The sequence below is a fragment of the Parasteatoda tepidariorum genome, chromosome 11 (genome assembly GCF_982258835.1).
Source record: "Parasteatoda tepidariorum strain Cologne lab strain chromosome 11, Ptep-v5.0, whole genome shotgun sequence".
Taxonomy (NCBI): Eukaryota; Metazoa; Arthropoda; class Arachnida; order Araneae; family Theridiidae; genus Parasteatoda; species Parasteatoda tepidariorum.
In genome coordinates this window covers 82,389,831-82,408,047 of record NC_141765.1, presented here as the reverse complement: position 1 = coordinate 82,408,047, position 18,217 = coordinate 82,389,831, and the positions used below count along the sequence as shown (strand labels likewise).

General features: G+C 30.9%; 1 long non-coding RNA gene across 1 annotated transcript; it reads right to left on the bottom strand.

Moving 5' to 3' along the window:
• Positions 1 to 1,532: 1,532 nt before the first annotated feature.
• LOC147801855 (uncharacterized) lies at positions 1,533 to 13,574 on the bottom strand. The gene is made up of 3 exons (XR_015430388.1): positions 13,446 to 13,574; positions 10,068 to 10,187; positions 1,533 to 7,327 (listed from the first exon to the last, which is right to left on the bottom strand). It is a non-coding gene; the product is annotated as an uncharacterized LOC147801855 (long non-coding RNA).
• Positions 13,575 to 18,217: the final 4,643 nt, after the last annotated feature.

The following is an 18,217-nucleotide window of genomic DNA, read 5'->3' as shown; positions in this document are numbered from 1 at the left end:
AGTTTTTCGTTGGGTGAAAAAAACCTTATATTGCTATCTGGGTTTCAGTCATATTTCAAAAACTTTTATATTTTGTTAATTGCATAAATTTCAGTGATGAATAACTATTTCTTAGCTCTAATTAACTGCAAATAAAAGTAAATTTGCAAATAATGGAAGTGAGAAGCTGTTGAAAAATTTTACCTTTACAGGTGCAAAAAAATGCTGTCATTCTGTATTTTATAATAAAAATTAAAATGCTTAATATATTTTCACTCGTTTTGAATTTGATACAATTAAAAAGGTATGAAATAGATATAACATAAAAACACAATTTTCTGACAGTTTTTCCCTGTCGTCAGTGCACTTTTATTGGCTGGAAAAAATCACGTGGTAGGATCCACTTTTTCCTCACTCATATCCAGATTGTTATCAGCATAAAAAGTAAAACTTATTGTTTTTTTCTATAAATATGTTTGTATCCCTAATTTAAAAAGGTATTTCTCTACTGCTATTATTTTTAATTCGAAAGTTTAAAACTAAGAGAATCAATTTTTTTATTTTATTATAATAACTTAATTCTGTGCTACATTTTAAAATAAAGTTTCTTAAAAAGGTGTCTAATCTTATTAAGCGTTTTATCATTATTTTTGTGCAAACATAATTGCATATTGTTACAAATTACAGTTATAGAGATTCGTTAAATGATTTAGAACTTAATGATCAGCTTCATGCACAATGTGGTGCAAGCAGAAATGGTATTTAACATATCCACCCATTTAGTTAGCGAAAGTATTAAATTACCGTTGTGAACTCAAATTTGTTTGAACAATATAAATGTTAGCTTAAGAAAGGATTATTTGAAGAAATTACTCCTATTCACCAATAGATCTAAATGTTTATAATACTAATAGATAATATTTGAACATGGAAGTGGAGGCACAAGTGTAAGCAAACTGAATTTCTTTTAGTACGTATATGCAAATGAATAATTTTAACTTTAGAATAAAAACTGTTGTCAAGAAGTAACAATTTTTGCTAAGTAATCATCGGGGGTTGGTGAGCGGCAGCGAAAGGGGGAATGAGCCCTCTTCTGTTTTACAAAAATTGTGCGTCAAAGAACGCAATCTGGGCCTCAATTCTCAAGAGTAATGAAGGAAAACAAATGTATCAGATAAAAGCACTTATTCTTGTTAGTAGGGAGAATTTTACTGTAGTTTTACAATTGTTTAAATTAGATGTTTCACCAAGACTAAGAAAAGTTCTTTAAAAAGTGTACATATTGACAGGCATAAAATGTTTCTAAATATTTGTCTAATAGTGTCTCAACTATAAACTGAATTCGGTTCTGATGAAATCTACATTTGCTTTGATAACTATCGGTAAAGTATTCAGAGAAGAGTTCAACTAACAGCGTAATATTTTCCTAACGCAAATTTTAAATAAAATCTCAAGATAAATTTGTAAACATCATTAATATCTATCATTAATAGTGGTAATTTAAAACTGAATAACTTAGTCTGGAATAAAAAGAAATTCTTATGTATAACAAAAGTAAAACTAACCAATTTGTCGATCAAATATTTTTATTAAAACATTTTATATTTACATATAGTTCAAACTGCATCTAGGCATTACGTGTCTCATTTACAAATTAGTTTTAAACAATATCTTCCTTATTTTACATGGAGCTCTAACATTTACAATGGAGTTTTTTAAGCAACATTTCACATTAAACTTGCAACGAAATATTAACATGGATTTCTTAAAGTGCACAATAAGCTATCAAACGGCAACTTTGATATTTAAATACACAATGCAAGAGTCATGAATATTTATAATCTATTGAAAATTCTCCTTGTAAAAATATGTATCAGTACAAAAAGGAACCTGAATTCATTAAAATTGTCATTTTAAATAGTATCTAAAAAGCTTCAAAAAAATTTTTTTAAAAGATTTTATTTTAAAATTAAGAAGTCTCTGTTGCACCTGAAACTTAATTTCCGAAAAATTTAAGTTATATTTTGAAAAATTAAACTTTTCAAACTAATTTATATGAAAGGCAGATTTGCGCATTTAGTTTTTCACTAGATTAAATTTTCGACGGCGATTTTAGATTAAACTCATATTTTGAACTGAAAGTAAAAGGTAGTAAAGCTGTTAATTTATAACTTTCAGAAGAGGGCAGTTAAAAAGTAAATTTTTTTTTAAAAATTTAGCTATTTTTAAGAACGGATTTTTTCCCCGTTAGCTACTAAATAAATAACATTTGATTTTTGAAAACACGATCAGTATAGCGTCTGAAGAGATCGGGGAACTCCTTCGTCCGAAAATTCATTGTTGTTAGTCAAAGTTGAACGAGTACATATCAAAAAAGAATAACTAGTTTCAAGTTCTCAAAGAAAGACTGCCGTTAAAAGATTTCTACACAGCACAAGGGTACTGAGCCACTACAGAAGCGCACATGTGTGAATCGAGAAGTTCCGAAACGGCTGGACGAGTGTGAAACATGACGAGAAAGCAGAACGGCCGACTACCACCTCCACGTCATTATCCACACTAGTCTAGAACATTCCGAAGCTTCCGATTCACACTTGCACACTCATGTAGCAGATCGATATCCCCAAATTGTCTGCCATATCATCGACTATAAATGCGGTAGTACTGACTGTTTTTCTTTAAGCTGTCTTTCAATCACAGTCTATTAATATATACGTGCTATCAGGTTTAAATTTGGTTCTCGACAACTATAAAATTATACAGTTGCAATTTCGATGTAATATCTCACAATTTACTTCATAGACAATTTCACTTAATCCAGCTCAAAACTGTTAGAGATTCCAAAATTAGTATTATATGACCCCGATTTAGAGTTATCTATAACATTTTATTGAATTTATATTTGCATAGATGATTTCTCGCCCGTTTTAACAATGATCCGCTTAGGATAGAACTCAAATCAACGAATTTGAAGATTTAAAAAAAAAAAATTCTTGGAATTTGCAAATCTGCTTTTCATATAATACAAGTTTACATACATACAAGTTTTAATAGTTCAACAAGCTTATTGTTATCTATGTCATTAATTCTTAAGTATTAAACGCAATCGCAACATACTATGAGAATCGAAAAATTCAAAATTTTAGTGTCAGATTTAAAACGGAACACATTAAGATAGCATGTTTATACTTTACCTCGTGGATTGTTTCGGCTTCTGTTCAAATAGTAGATTCAATTTTTTATCAGAAATTTTGTCTTCTCTGCCCAATAACCTATATTTGTAGCACTTTTACACGGGATCGGTATATTTAAGAGAAATAGTTCATTTTAAAAATGTGCGTTCGAGCACTCTTTAAACACTCATTTGAGTGGAAATCTATATATTTACTTTACGTAGCACCAAAATCAGATTTGAAAATCTTAAGTGGGTAGCATTTAATTTATACGTGAATACGTTGAATTATTTTTTTTCTCAAAACACGTAAACTATTACAAATACTAAATACCTGTTTTATTTTATTCGATACACATGCAAGTTAAAAGATTTAAATTTGCTTAAGATATTTTAAAATTGTATTAAATTAATTTCAATAGGACGAATAAATTTGGTTGTAAGTTATAACATTCACAATTCAAATAGTTTTAAATTTTCGATTACATTTAGAGACTTTCGATGTAATATTAAATTCACGTTTCAATTTTGTCATCTAACTTAAATTTAATCTTAGTTTTGAAGTAAATTCTATAATTTGATTTAGACCTTGAAGGGAGATTGAATTCATGTACCTATTTTCGAGACTATCAAATTATTATTAAAACTTTTATTTATTAGATTATGGAATATTCTGTAATGATTAATATGTGTACGAACCTTTTTCAACTAAAGCTCTACCATTTATTCCTTGAAAAATAATTTTTGTAGTATCCACTTTTCTAGTTTTAGATTAGCTTTATGTCCAGTTAAGTATCCAGCATAGTTAGATAAAGTTCCTCATATCGTATTGCCTAGCAGCTGTTATGCGTTATTCTTTTTAATAGCTATACAAGTTTTAAATCTCGCCAAGTACTTTCCAGGGTGTTTGAAACCTGGGTCGAAAAAGAGATTAATGCTGTGGATGTACGGCTCTGTATGTGAAACGTTGTTAACTCAATCGATGCATACTTAGTCGAAAACAATTTATAATGAAACTAGTTTAATATACAAGAAAGAACGTTTTTGAAGTCTACCCGTATTACAGCGCAATATTACAGCGCAACAGATTTCAGTCACAATAGATAGCTGGACAGCCAAATGTGTATAGAATTTGTTTTAGTTTATAAAAAGCCAGAAATTTTTATCTTTTATAGTTATTAAAATAGATGCATGTTTTTAAAAATGTGTGTGTATCTTTAATGCACCTGTTACAAAATTTTTATTTTATCCGAATTAGAAATTTCAAAATTCGAGCAAAGCTGAATATCAGTATTTCCAAAATATTTCTAAACGTTTTTTCCACGTTATTTTCACTAAACTTGGAAAAATAACTGAAAAGGATCGAAACTGCATAACCTTAATTAAAAATTTTTACTATCTCATAATTTATAAAAATCTAATATAATTTTAAAATATAAATTTTAAGTATACTCTAAATAAAATAGCTTATACCGCGTAACTATGCCCCATTGTTTAAACTTATATTTAGCCGCCGAGTCAATGAATTGATGTTAGCTTATGGTTAAAATATTTGTTATAGTTAGTCTCATGTTAGTAGTTAGCCAGATGATGAATGAATAATATGAATGCATAACGAAATTCCTTTAACATGAATTGCTTTAAATTTGATCATCCAGGAATATTTACATTTAAAAAAGGGAAAATTCAAAAATTTTCCAAACTTACTTTTTTAAACTATGGCTGAATAGTGTGTCACAGACTCTTTTAAAATTTTTAAAATATCCTTTTATCACGTGCTATGCTTACAGCCAGTTTCGCAGAACTAAACGAGCCGAATCATCCACAATAAATATTATCCGGTGTTCAAATTTTTAGTTGAACGTATACTTTTAAGCACTGAATATATATATCAAAACTGCTTTGAATATTTAAGAGGTGAGATTAAGCAAATTGAGGCATATCCATTTAAAGATTTTCGTTATGCAATTAGACTCGACAGAGAAATAAGATTAAAAAACAAGACTAGTTTTGTAGAAGCCCATTTATTAATGTATCAAATATATTTTATAAAGAAATATAATTTTCCTTTATCTTAAGAAAATAAACTGACAAATTGAAATATTTTATTTACCAAACTTCTAACTAATCTAACATTTTCTGAGCATACGAATGTGTACAATTAGTACTAACTACAAATAATAGTTTCTTTTATGCCAAAGCGTGTTAAAAGCTACCAGTTTTATTTTGAGCGACAAAATTAGAACATTTCTTGAGCAAACCTCTACCGCGTTCCGCTGCGCTAACTTAATTACTAGACAGTCTTGATTTTTCATTAATTTTCCTTTAATAGTTTCGTTCTCAAACTTTTTATATAATGCGCATTAATTCTTTTAAAATTTAGACTAAATACGTAGAATTGTTGTTGCGATAGATACTACATAAATGATCGACAAATTGTAAATTTAGATTTGTTTAGTGAAATTTGCCTTAATACAGTTACGTAAATAAAAACCTAATGTGTAAAGTGCTAACTATGCAACATTGTTTTCCATCAAAGCTAACTAAGATTAGGACAAAAGTAAAATTTGAAAAATGCGATGCTATGACGCTACAGCGAGTCGCTAGCATGAAGGGTTTTGAACAACTTAAGTGATAGGTACACAAACCGATAGATCAGGAATTGTAAGATAAGATTTGTATTTCGAACAGTACGGGTTACCTTAAATACGTTAACTGGTATTTAATATGTATTTTACTGATGAGGGGAGATTAATTCATAACTATCAATTTTATACCGTGTGATTTATTAAGGTAACACTGAATTTGTGATATTGTATGTTGGTTTTCCGTCTTCCAAATATCTCGTTACCGCAAAGAGTTTTGACATTTTATAACGCTGATTTAATAAATACCGGTTTTTAACTGCGAGCTGTAATTTTTTTTTAAAGATTAAAACAAGTTTAAGAGTTAGTTAATTTTAATAGCTTACAAATTTGAGATCAGATTTTGTCTATTCGATATAAATTCCTCAAATTTTTTACAAACAAGTTTTGCTTAAACTTCAGATTAAGTGTATTTTAATGGTAGATTTTGAAATTAACCCACATTTACTTAAACAGATTCTAAAATATGAAAGTAACGTATGATGTATTTGGTGGAAAAGGAATATTTAAAAATTTGTAATACCAAAATAAAATCAGATATAAAGTTTTATTCATCTAAATATGTTTAGTCTGAGAATCGAACGAAAGTATTTTAATTTTTAATAATTCTCTGAAATTAATGATTTGAATTTAAACTGGCATACTAAAACAATTCTTTTGAATAATACAAATTTTAGATTTTAGTTAGTGTACTGGACAATAGTTTGAAGGAAAAAAACAAATAAATCGGAATTAGTTCTTTTGCGCCAAGGTTTAATTTTCTTAAATATTATGCCATAGCTGATAACAAGGAATAGCTAACAATAAGCTTGTATTAAAAATGCTAAGACTATCAGTACGTATGTATAATACATAGCTGATAGATTAGAGCAGCAAAATTTCAGAGACTTAGACTTTAAATTTAATTTAAGATATTTAATGGGTAAATACGACTCAAAAAAATTTATGAATAATAATTTTTAGATATGATAAATAGAAAAAGGTATGTTTAGATAAATAAGACTTAAATATTCCTTACGATTAATAAAAATATTTGAAATAAACTTTTAAACGATGTGCACTTAAATTGCCTTTATATTATAAATATGGATTTAGATTTAATTAAAAATATTTATATAGCTTAATTTTTATCAGAGAAAATATTTAAATTTAAATAACCAAAATGCCGAAAATGGAATTTTCATACTATTCAAGGAGAATGTAAAAATAAACCTCTTGTTCTGTTATGTCAACCAGGCAACTGAAGTAGGTCATCTTAGCAGACTACGATCATCATGGCAACCAGGTCAGTGATGGGGATCTTGGCAGACAACAGGCCTCATGGTAGCCAGGTCAGTGATGGGGATCTTGGCAGACAACAGGCCTCATGGTAGCCAGGTCAGTGATGGGGATCTTGGCAGACAACAGGCCTCATGGTAACCAGGTTAGTGATGGGGATCTTGGCAGACAACAGGCCTCATGGTAGCCAGGTCAGTGATGAAGATTTTGGAAGACTACGATCCTCATGGCAATTTGATCAGCAATGCAAAGCCTAGTGTTAAAAAGAATACAAAATGTCTTTATTCTTATGGTCAAATTAACATAATTTCACTCTTGTCAGAGGCAGTGTTTGATATTGAGTCTAGTAAAGTTTTATAAATATTAGTTATGCAAATATCTCAGTCAACTCCTTTGTAGGTATGTCCTTTAAATGCATATCCAGAATTTGCATTTTACAAAATTCATAAATCTTATAAAGGAGATTATATAAATCCGAACATTTAATTCCTGCAGGTAGGATCTCTGAGCAGCTGTGTGTGTATTTTTCAAAAGGCTGGAGTAACACAGAAATCTATATTAATAAATGCAGACGAAGTTCAAACGAAAACTTAATGGCGTTGTCGAAATTTCAATTACGCTAAACTTTAACTAACCACGGAATTAAGAGATTTATCTTTAGACCGTGAGGGAACATTAGTCTGATATTCGTGAAAGTTCTTATTTTAGAACTTTGTGCCAAATGACTAAATTTATTAGCCTCCTGATCAGTAGGAGATTTTATCAACAGAAGTAAAACATCTACAACCAAGAAACTAAATTAAACATAAGTTTTAGATATGACGAAAGTTACATAGGACGCAATACTAATGTTATAAAGTTTTGTTCAAACAAGTTCAGTTTTTCAGTGAGACAAAAATTTTGTACGCTTTAAAACCAATTAAAAGCAGTGGTGGCCTCCGAGCGTTCGCCTCCCAAAGATGCTACCTAAACATAGACTGGTAGATACAAATTCTGCTCTTCGCTAGCACCGACCGCAGTGCTGACGTATAATAACCTATATCAGATCAAGAGTTAAAAGCTCCTTGCCGTCAGACTGATCGTGGAAATCCACACAATTTTTAAGGCTAAATTTTGTAAGCAGGGCTTTAAAACTAAATTTAATGTAAAGTTTAAACAAGATATCTGCTCACCTGGACAGTCAAGAGAAATCGTGGAAAGTCATGAATTTCGGTATTGAACAAAATTTGTCACTCACAATTGAATTTGTACTCTTTTTTTAAATTTGAAATCTAATGAAGATGCAGAATATAACAGTTTTGATTGTATACCTATCATTTCAATTGATGTTATTATAATGCTTTAGTCATTAATTTGAAAATCTAAAATGTAGCAGATACCCTGTTTAAAAATGTATAAAATATTTGTTAAATCAAATGAGTTCAAAACTGCTCATTTTCATACCACGCTAACAGCTATACAGTAAATTATATTTCATAAAATACAAAAACATCTAGATTAATGTTATTACCCGAGTTTTTAACTATTTTACAATTTCAAAAAGAATTAAAAACTAAATAGTAATATTCAATTTTTAAAGAAAAACTTAATATGCTTAAAGCTAAATTCACACTTGCACCATTATACAAAATCTGCATGCAAAATTTCAAGCAAGTCTAAAGTAAACTTTTGTCATGTGTGCTGGTGTAAAAATCTCCAAATCTATGTTCAGAAAATGCATTTAAATTTTAACAAAATTCTGAGAACAAACATTATTGCGAAAATTTCAGAAAATGACTTTTCTTAATGAGTAAAGTTTATATAATATTTAATAAAATGAAAACTTAACCTTAATTTATTCAAATAAAAAGGTTAAATTTTCAAAGCTTAAACATTTAAGTGTCTTCAGTCCCCTGCCAAATTACTAGACGCACTTTTTAGATTCTATGTAAAATCTTAATTATCAGATAATATTACAGATTTATTGTTTTTACGCCACTGAAACCGATTTGCACTCGTTTACGTTCGTGTATCAATTGGTTAAATTAGACGATATAAAATCAATTGATTAAATTAAAAGACATAAATATAGAATATTTATTTTATCACGTATTATATTAATACATTATAATAATTAGACCCACTGTAGTGTTTTAATAATTGCATGTTTTGCACGAGTTTATAGGCAATACTTTTATATTTAAACACGTGTAATGGGGTTTAATTCAAGAGATTTTTTACATACTTCCTGTTTGTATTTATTTTTAACGTATTGCATTACAATGTTAACCAATTAATACACGAACGTAAACAAGTGCAAACCGGTTTCAGTCGCTTAAAAACAATAAAATTGTATAGTATCACCAGATAATTATGATTTTACGTAGAATCTTATAGGGCATCTAATGATATTGCCAAGGACCGTACTTTATCATCATGGAAAATTACTATCATTTCTAAAAATCGGAGATCAAAAATTTAAAGGGTTTTGAAAATCCAATGAATTAACGTTCAAACAAGGTTAAAAAAAAATCTAAATTTTCGTCGAAATAACCTATTTTTTTTAACCTAGTCTAATACCTTAAATATTGACTTTTATTTATGGAATAGTTCAATGTGTAGTGTTTTATAATTCAATATATGATAAAATGCTAAACTAGAATACATACATTCACATTCAATTGTCCAAGGAAGTCTTTTTGACTGCTTTTTAATTTCAATTAAAAAAACAATGTATATAATGAGACAATTTCTTATAATTTTGTGACTTTTTGTACAACATGCAATTTTTTTATTGTTAATATTTACTAATAACTTGTTCTATAACTGCAAATATAAAAAATATTGAAAATTTTAAACAAATTTCTTTCTATATTAGTTATTTTTTCACAAGGCAGTCATTCTGACTGCTTTTGGGCAATTTAGGTATTTACTAAGTTTCAGTCTTTCTAGTGTTAAATAAAATTTATTAAACAATTTCTTGATCAGATCAAAATAAATCGTAGCTTCCTTACCCATCTAAATCTGATAATGATAGCCGACATTCTCCTGCACGGAATAGACTTTTAATATAGCATAAGCAAATTTATGTAGTTTTAGTATCAAGCATCTATTTCGAGGTACATTCTTGGATACTGTAAGAAAATAGGAAACATGTCATTAAAAATATAAAATTTGCTACATAGACAGTGGCGTTTATTTTTATACTTTTGCGTAATAGAATTTAAGTTGGCTGATGAAAGTTTTATACTTATGTCTAACCAGGATGCGTAGCCAAGTCTTTAAAAAAAATAAGCACCTTTTAAGGCACTCAAAATATTTTTAAGCATATACATAAACAAAATTCAAAATATTTTTCAAAGAATTTAGAGGATCATGATAAAATAACTAGTAGATAAAATAACTGATTATATTAGCAGTTGTAAAATAATCGAGAGATTTTTCGGTTCGATATCAGAGGGTGGAAAATGAAGTCTGAACTTGAGAATATCTTGCAAAATGTAACAGAGTGGCGCATGAGAAGGCAATAATCTCACCGAATCCAGCTAAGTAGACGCACATACAAACTCGCAAGTATTTCATCAAACATGTAAAATGATTGGCGCTTTCATACGCTATTGACAGATGGAACGCCGAAATGCATAGTGAAGAAGTTGAACAGAACAATGTGAAAAGCATGCTTTTGCATAATGCGTGGCGAAAATCAACATGGCAACGAAAAAAATCTCTTGTTTGAAAATTAAGCACTTTTTAAAAAAAACACAACGAAAAAACCACGTTTAAGGGCTTTTAAATAACGAAAATAAGCACCTTTAAGCCCTTTTTAGAAACGCTACGCACCATGTAGACTAATGCGACAATACTAGAGTTCGGTGCTAAATATTCATGCGGTTAAATTAAAATCTCCAATTCTCAGAAGATTTGGAGTTATTAAAGACTTAAAAATTTTAATTTCAGTTTTGGCAAATTTCTTTTCTAGTCTGAATGACATTTCAACTGTTTTCGAATTTTCAAAATCTGTTTACTTTAGAATTCACGAAAATTACTCGTTACAGAAAATCACAGAAGAACCCATCCCGGTGGCAAAATTTTTTAGAGATGTCTGCGACTAAACTTTAGCACTAATATCTTACTGCAAGATACTTTTAAACATATGTTAAAAATTTAAAATGACAATACTTTGTTTACAATATATATATTTTAAATTGAACGTGTAATAATTTTTATTCTGTTACTATGGGTGATATTCTCGCATGTTGTTGGGGGAGCAGAAATTATTTCCTTCTTCGCATATTGTAAATAATTATCACAATAAAGAAAATTATTAAAAATTGCGAAATCCGTAGTAGTGATAGCCGAAAAAAGATAGACAACGAAATGACGAGAATCAGACTCCTCAAATGCGTGTTTAGTTTAGAGATTAGGTAGTAGTTAATTATATCCTGTAAAATAAATATCGAATTTAAAAGCTAGAGAAATCAATAGCAATAACCGCTAAAAATTCGATAAATTATCGCCTTAAGTAAATGCTCAAATGCGCGATTCGAATGTTCCCAATTGTTTGAAATATATCGGGATATCTAAAATCCGCGTGAAAATCAACATCAATAACTGCCGAAAATAAAATCGAAACATTACATGGATTTACGATGCAATCTGCGTAAATTAACAGAGTCAAAAAGTGATTATCTGAATTCATGGTTTAAATATTACGTGAAAATTTCTGCAGAAATGAAGTAAAATTATTTACTTTTCAAAGGAAAAATCTTTCTGCAAGAACTCTAACCGTCTGCGACAATGTCGCCGTGTCGCGACGATTCAGCCACGGAGCCCTGCACAATTATAAATTTATGTTCGTAGCTAGCCATGGTTGACGTACGAAGGAAATTTAAAGTAGGCAGCAAACTTCCCAACCTCCTTGTAGGAAGTTAGTCCATTCCTTTACATAGTTTAAAATCAAATAGATTATACATAAAATTAAAATAAGCCAACAATTCAAGAAAAAAATTTAGTATACACAACCAGTAAATTCTATATAACAATTTAATTGTGTTTCATTACGAAATTATTTAACATATCTAAATAAAAGTAGCAAACAATTTACAGATTTCAATACCATAGTAGATTTCTTATCAAATGACAGTAGAACCTCCCTATAAAGAAATTCTTAATCTGAAAATTTCCAAACTAAATTTTCGATTAAACCAAATTTTCCATCCTTTAATTTTCATAGGTTTTTAAGAAAGTTATTACGGTTAAAATTTCCCTGCAAACCAGTTAGTCACCATTATTCATCGCAAGAATTATGAGCAAAATCTGCAGACAAAATAACATTTTAAGGGAGAAATTATTTCACAATAGTTGAGTATTGATTTACTTTAAATTCGACAAAAAAATTCATTTGCCTTGATCGCACTGGCTAAAGGTTGAAACATTTGCTTAACTACATGAAAAACTAATAAACGGCATAACGAAATTTTACTTTCCTGGTTTAAGGAAAGAGCAGGAAAGGAGACGAAAGATCCTAGATACATATATGGTGTTGCAAAACCGAATAAAAATGAATCGGACTTGTAAACCTATAGTTTGTCTACGGTAAGAACAACTCCCTACGTAAGAACTAATATAAGTAACTTTTAAAAATTAAATCGTAATTTCATTCATCTCAAATATTTTAAAACTTATATCGTTTTGTATTTTAGAAGTAAATTTTACTTAACCTACTAACCTCGTTATCATAGTTACCGCCACGGGTCCAGACAAATGGCTAGGGTAGTTCTTCATTTAGACAAACTATAGCTTAATCGCCAAAAATAAATATAGAAGACATTGATTTTGTTAAATCAAAATTGAAAGTTTGTGCAACCCAAATATTTAAAAAATGTCTTAAACTAATCTCTATTAAAATATTAATCTTGAATATACAAGATTTTAGAACTGAGTAGGAATTCTGTTAAGTTTGAAACAGTCACAAAACTTTATAAATCAAATCAATATAGGAGAAGGAATAAAAAAGGACAGAGTTTTAAAAAACTATTAGATATATTATTCAAAGCATGCGCAATGTATAGTATTCAGAAACTTATAATTACGTTAAATCCTGTTAAAAATATATTTAAAAAAAAGAATTTAAAATTTTAAAACTATTGTTTCATAAAACTCTCGTTTTACTGTTTTTCATAAACATTCAATCGCAATATTTTAGCAAGTCAATATCTCATCAAAAAATTCGAAAAAAAAAAAACTTTTAAATTTCACAAGAGAGCAAGTTAATAAAAGAGGTATATTAATCATTTTAACAAAATTCCGAATTTCGGAGAATCACAAGCATACCATCAATTATCACGAAAAATTTTAAGTATGTAAAAGTAGTGAAGAATAGAAAGACTTACTTTAAAGTTCTCGTCAGATGAGACATCCATAAAAAAGCTTCAAGAATTTACTAATAAATGGCGAACATTTATTAATTTATCTTCTTTAAAATTTCTTTGAGGCAAAAAAATATTTCTTTGAGACAAAAAAAAAAAACAACAACAACAGAACGAAGAGCTCGTTAGGTACCAGTCTTGCCCCGTATTTTATATCCCATCTAATCGATAACGATTAGCAATTATTGTCGATCAAAGTTGAGTTCAGTTGATGATGAAGTGGATCTATGCTACTCGCGTTTTTGGGGCCACCCTGTGCCGAGCGTTATCGCCTGCCAAACGTTCTGTAGCGTGAAGGTGGCGGGTTCGAATACCGCCCTACCCTGGATGTATTTTCGTATTGTCCTTACTTGAATTGTACTATCTGTCTTTCTACTTGATAAAGGCCCCGCAATGGACTGATCGTTAAGACACGGTTCCCAGTAGAACACCGTAGACAAACATCACTGGCTGCGGTCAGTGTACGGATGGGTGACCACTTGGATCAGTCTACGAAGGAACCGAGGGTTTGCGGTATTGGTCCTCATTAAACTGTTCTACCGTATAGTGCTCGACTTATCGAGCAGGTCGTTGGGCTACCAAAGCGGGGGTGTCATCCCCTCTGCAGAGGATCAAAATTGTAACGGTATGTTTTCGGATCATCCTCAGGGGTGTTTCCCAGACCGTCGCCGTCTAGCATGATGTAAATAAACCACATCCACGAGCCAAACGTTCTGTAGCGTGGAGGTAGAGTGTTCGAAACCCGCCCTACCCCGAATGTATCTTCGTATTGTTCTTATTTGAATTGTTCTATCTGTCTTTCTACCTGATAAAGACTTAAAAATCGTACTTGTATAATTGAATACATGTAATGTAATTGAGCACTTGCATGTAATTGAGCATGCAAGTACCAATGAATAAAATACTCGTATGTAATATATCCTCTGTGCCTTGATTTAGCTGAAGCTACTTTTCATGGTTGGGGAAAATTCTAGCAAAAGTTGCTGAGGAAATCAGAGGTTGTAGGGCAATTACTTTTTTACAGAACGACAAAAGGGGCCTCCCTGGACAAGTGGTCTCACCATTCCACCAAACGCTCTCTAGCTTGGAAGTAACGGGTAAGGGTTCCACCGCCATCCTGAATACATCATTGTGATGTTCTTCTCAAGCTTGAGTCCCGCATTGAACTGATCTTAAGGAGACGGTTCCCAGTAGAATACCGAAGTCAAGTATTACTGGTTGTGATCAGTTAACGGGTGGGTGACCACTTTGATTAGCCTGATAAATAAAATATATTGCTGATGTTAGTTCACTTCTGTTAACCATTCTTTAAATGCTTATGTTGCGAAGAAAGTGATGATTTTGATTTCTGTGGTATAACCGACTTATATCTTTATCTTCATGCAGTTGGTGTTTGTTCCACTCCGTTACAGCGTTGAGGTTCTTCAGTGACTTCAGACAAGAACTTGAAATCTTCTCTTTTGCCGTCCGAGACATTAGACTCTCAGCTTCTCTTTACACATTAGATACTCAGTTACCTTCCCATTAAGTCTATGCTTTTCTTCTAATCATTTTGTCAAGATGCATGGTCCTCCTGCCGAATATTTTGAAGCTCCGAGGAATCGGGTTCGAATTCCGTTCTAACCCTGATTGTAACTATATCGAATTTGTGTTATCTGCTCTTCGATTGACAAGGGTCAAATCGAATAAAATGAAGTTTTTGGTTGAATTTTCATTTTATTCATGTGAATAAAGTAATCAAATCATCTCACTCCTCTAGTACCATTCAACTTGATGAAGTTTTTGCAAGAAAATCTAGCGGGGTAACAAAAATTCGGTTTAGTGATATGAATAGATTCGTTCCCCGAAATCTCTGAAAGACCACTACGACAAAACGATCAGCATATAATGTTTTTATATCGAATAACCACATTTTCTAATGATTGAACAAGCCGTATTTGAAACCTTGAAAGCGATTCATAGTTTCAGATTCTAGATCGAGATATAGCCTCACATATGGCGGGCGGAAAAAATTGTTTAAACCTCTTGAGTTAGCAAAGTAATTTGACCTATATTTTACGTCTCGAGGAAAAATTATAGCTGAGAAGAGAACTGAACTAAGGCATATAACAACAAATATAAAACCGCGAATAGAGTATTTTTAAATGAGGATAAAAATAATAATTGTGATACGTGTCTGAGTAATGAAAAACGTCCATTATACTTTTGTCCTAAATTTAGAAGACTTTCAGTGTATGAGCGAATAGACATGGTTAAAGATAAAAATGTATGCTATAAGTGGGAAGATTTCCATATCGTGATCTGTGGCAGAATAATTACCAAGTCTTGGCAACTTCCCGGCAGCTGCCAGTTACGTTAACGTTTCTTAAAGGCCCTTAAAGTTGCTTTTTCATTCGGGAATTGTAAAAAGTGCTTAATTCTATCTTTTAAAAAGCGATTTTTTTTTCCTTTCCTTGTCGATTGTCGTTCTAAATTATAAAAAAATTCATGATTTTCACACTTTTCTCTACAATGTTTATCAGACACTATTTATTTTATCATGATTGCGCAAAGTTTAAGAAAATGGTTATAAATTTTATCGATTTTATGTTTATAAATTAAGAACTTTGAACGATAGAAAAAAGTTATTTTTATTACAGCACAGATTCTGGTTACGATTTTCTTTTTTTTTTGTAAAATGATTAAAAATATTTTTTGAGTGCTTAACATTACTTTATTGCGATTTATCATTGAGGGGTCACCGTCCTCTTCACAAGTGAAAAACTTTTCAGCTCCCGCGAATAGAAAAATAAAAAAATTTCAATATGAAGTTATGAACATTTTAGTCCCATATTAAGTCGTTTAACATTTTTGTTCTGATGCTCTTCAGAAAACTTTTCTAATGCATTTAACCATAAACGTTTTTTTTGCTAATTTTAGTAAAAATAACTCATATGCAGCAGGTAGGTAGGTATTTTATTGACGTCGCATTAGAGCTACACAATGGGCTATTGGCGACGGTCTGGGAAACATCCCTGAGGATGATCTGAAGACATACCATCGCAATTTTGATCCTCTGCAGAGGGGATGGCTCCCCTGCTTTGGTAGGCCGACGACCTGCGCACGAAGTCGAGCACTATATGGTAGAATAGCTTAACGCGGACCGATGCAGCGCATCCTCAGTCCCTACGCAGGCTGATCAAAGTGGTTACCCACTCTCACACTGACAGCAGCCAGTGATGCTTAACATCGGAGTTCTATCATAAGTAAATAATTTAAGTGTCTTAGCGTAAAAATAAATTCAGCGGAATCATTTAGAAATTTAATTTTCTTATATTTTATTTAAGAAATTTTTGACAAATTTTATCAGAGCTGCGGTAAATAGAGCGTTCCCCTCTCAATGAAATGCCCTAGTTCAGAAACCCAGAGGTGCTGGTAGATTCGAAATCCGGTTCCGACTCGCACCGAACACAATGCACTCGTAGGATATCCTCAGTGGTAGATGGATCATGGGTTAGTATACCTCAGCCTTCGGGCTAACGGTGAGATGTTTTCGTGGTTTTCCTCTCACTATAAGGCAAATGCGAATTCGTTTCATCAAAATGACCTCCGCAAAGCTAGTTTGTCCCAATGCTTGATCTATGAGTTCTCTTGTCTTCTGGGGTGAGTTCAAATATTACAAGGCTACAAAGATAGTAGAAAACTCAGAATTGCGTCTGCTGCTCAATGCCGGCAATATCAAAAAAATTTTATTAGGTAGACCTGCAATCCACCGCCTGATTTTTTTTTTATTAGTACTACTATGAGTGAAATATTTTTAAAAATCTAATCACATATACTTTATGAGTTAACAAAAAATGTGAGGTAAAGTATATTTGAGAACATCTCTTTGAATTATCACACAAAGAAAGAAAAAAACACATAAATTATATAAATAAACTATCTTACCAATACATTCAAGAATTCTTTATAAAAAGTGCTAAAAACAAACAAATATTTGCATACTATATAGTTTTCTAGTAACAAATTTCTAAATTTGAAAAATAGTATATTTAATTAAAATAAAGAATAGATCGATCTTCCAAATTTTCCGAAAACCCATAACATCTCTTAATCACCCATAATCTTATAAGGTCTCTGCAGAAAGGTTTCACCTCCTACGGCGATAATCCCCCCCCCCTGTCGGGAAACTATGACATAGAAAAAACGAGAGGAATTGAAAGGCCATTATAAAAAGAAACAATAATATTTTTTCAACAATCTGACAGGTTTGGATGTTTATCATCTTAGCTTCCAATATCCATTTAAAGAGCTTCCTTCCGGTTAATTAACAAAATCTATTTTAGCCCATTATGTGCCCCCCAATTAGTGTATAAAAAATTCCTTTGGAGCGATGTTTGGTATATAAAACTCAAATTTCTGGCAGAGTTTGAAAATTATAAGTTAATATTAAAGGAAGTTACGGAGTGAGTCGTGTACGAAACTCCGGAGTTGAAATTTATCCGTTTTTACGCTACTAATCCCTCTTTCCAAAGGAAAAATAATTATTCTTATATACATAACACTTTATTCACGCTGAAATATCAAAAAGTAAATTTTAAAAAATAAAATAAAGTAAATAGAAAAGAAAAATTAAAAACTTATACGTGACCAGGACCGAACCCCTGACCACCGAGTCAACAAACTTCTTCACCCTTAGCAATAACAAACACACCACGACTCACACGTAGCTTCCACGAATATACAGCTTAAAGAAC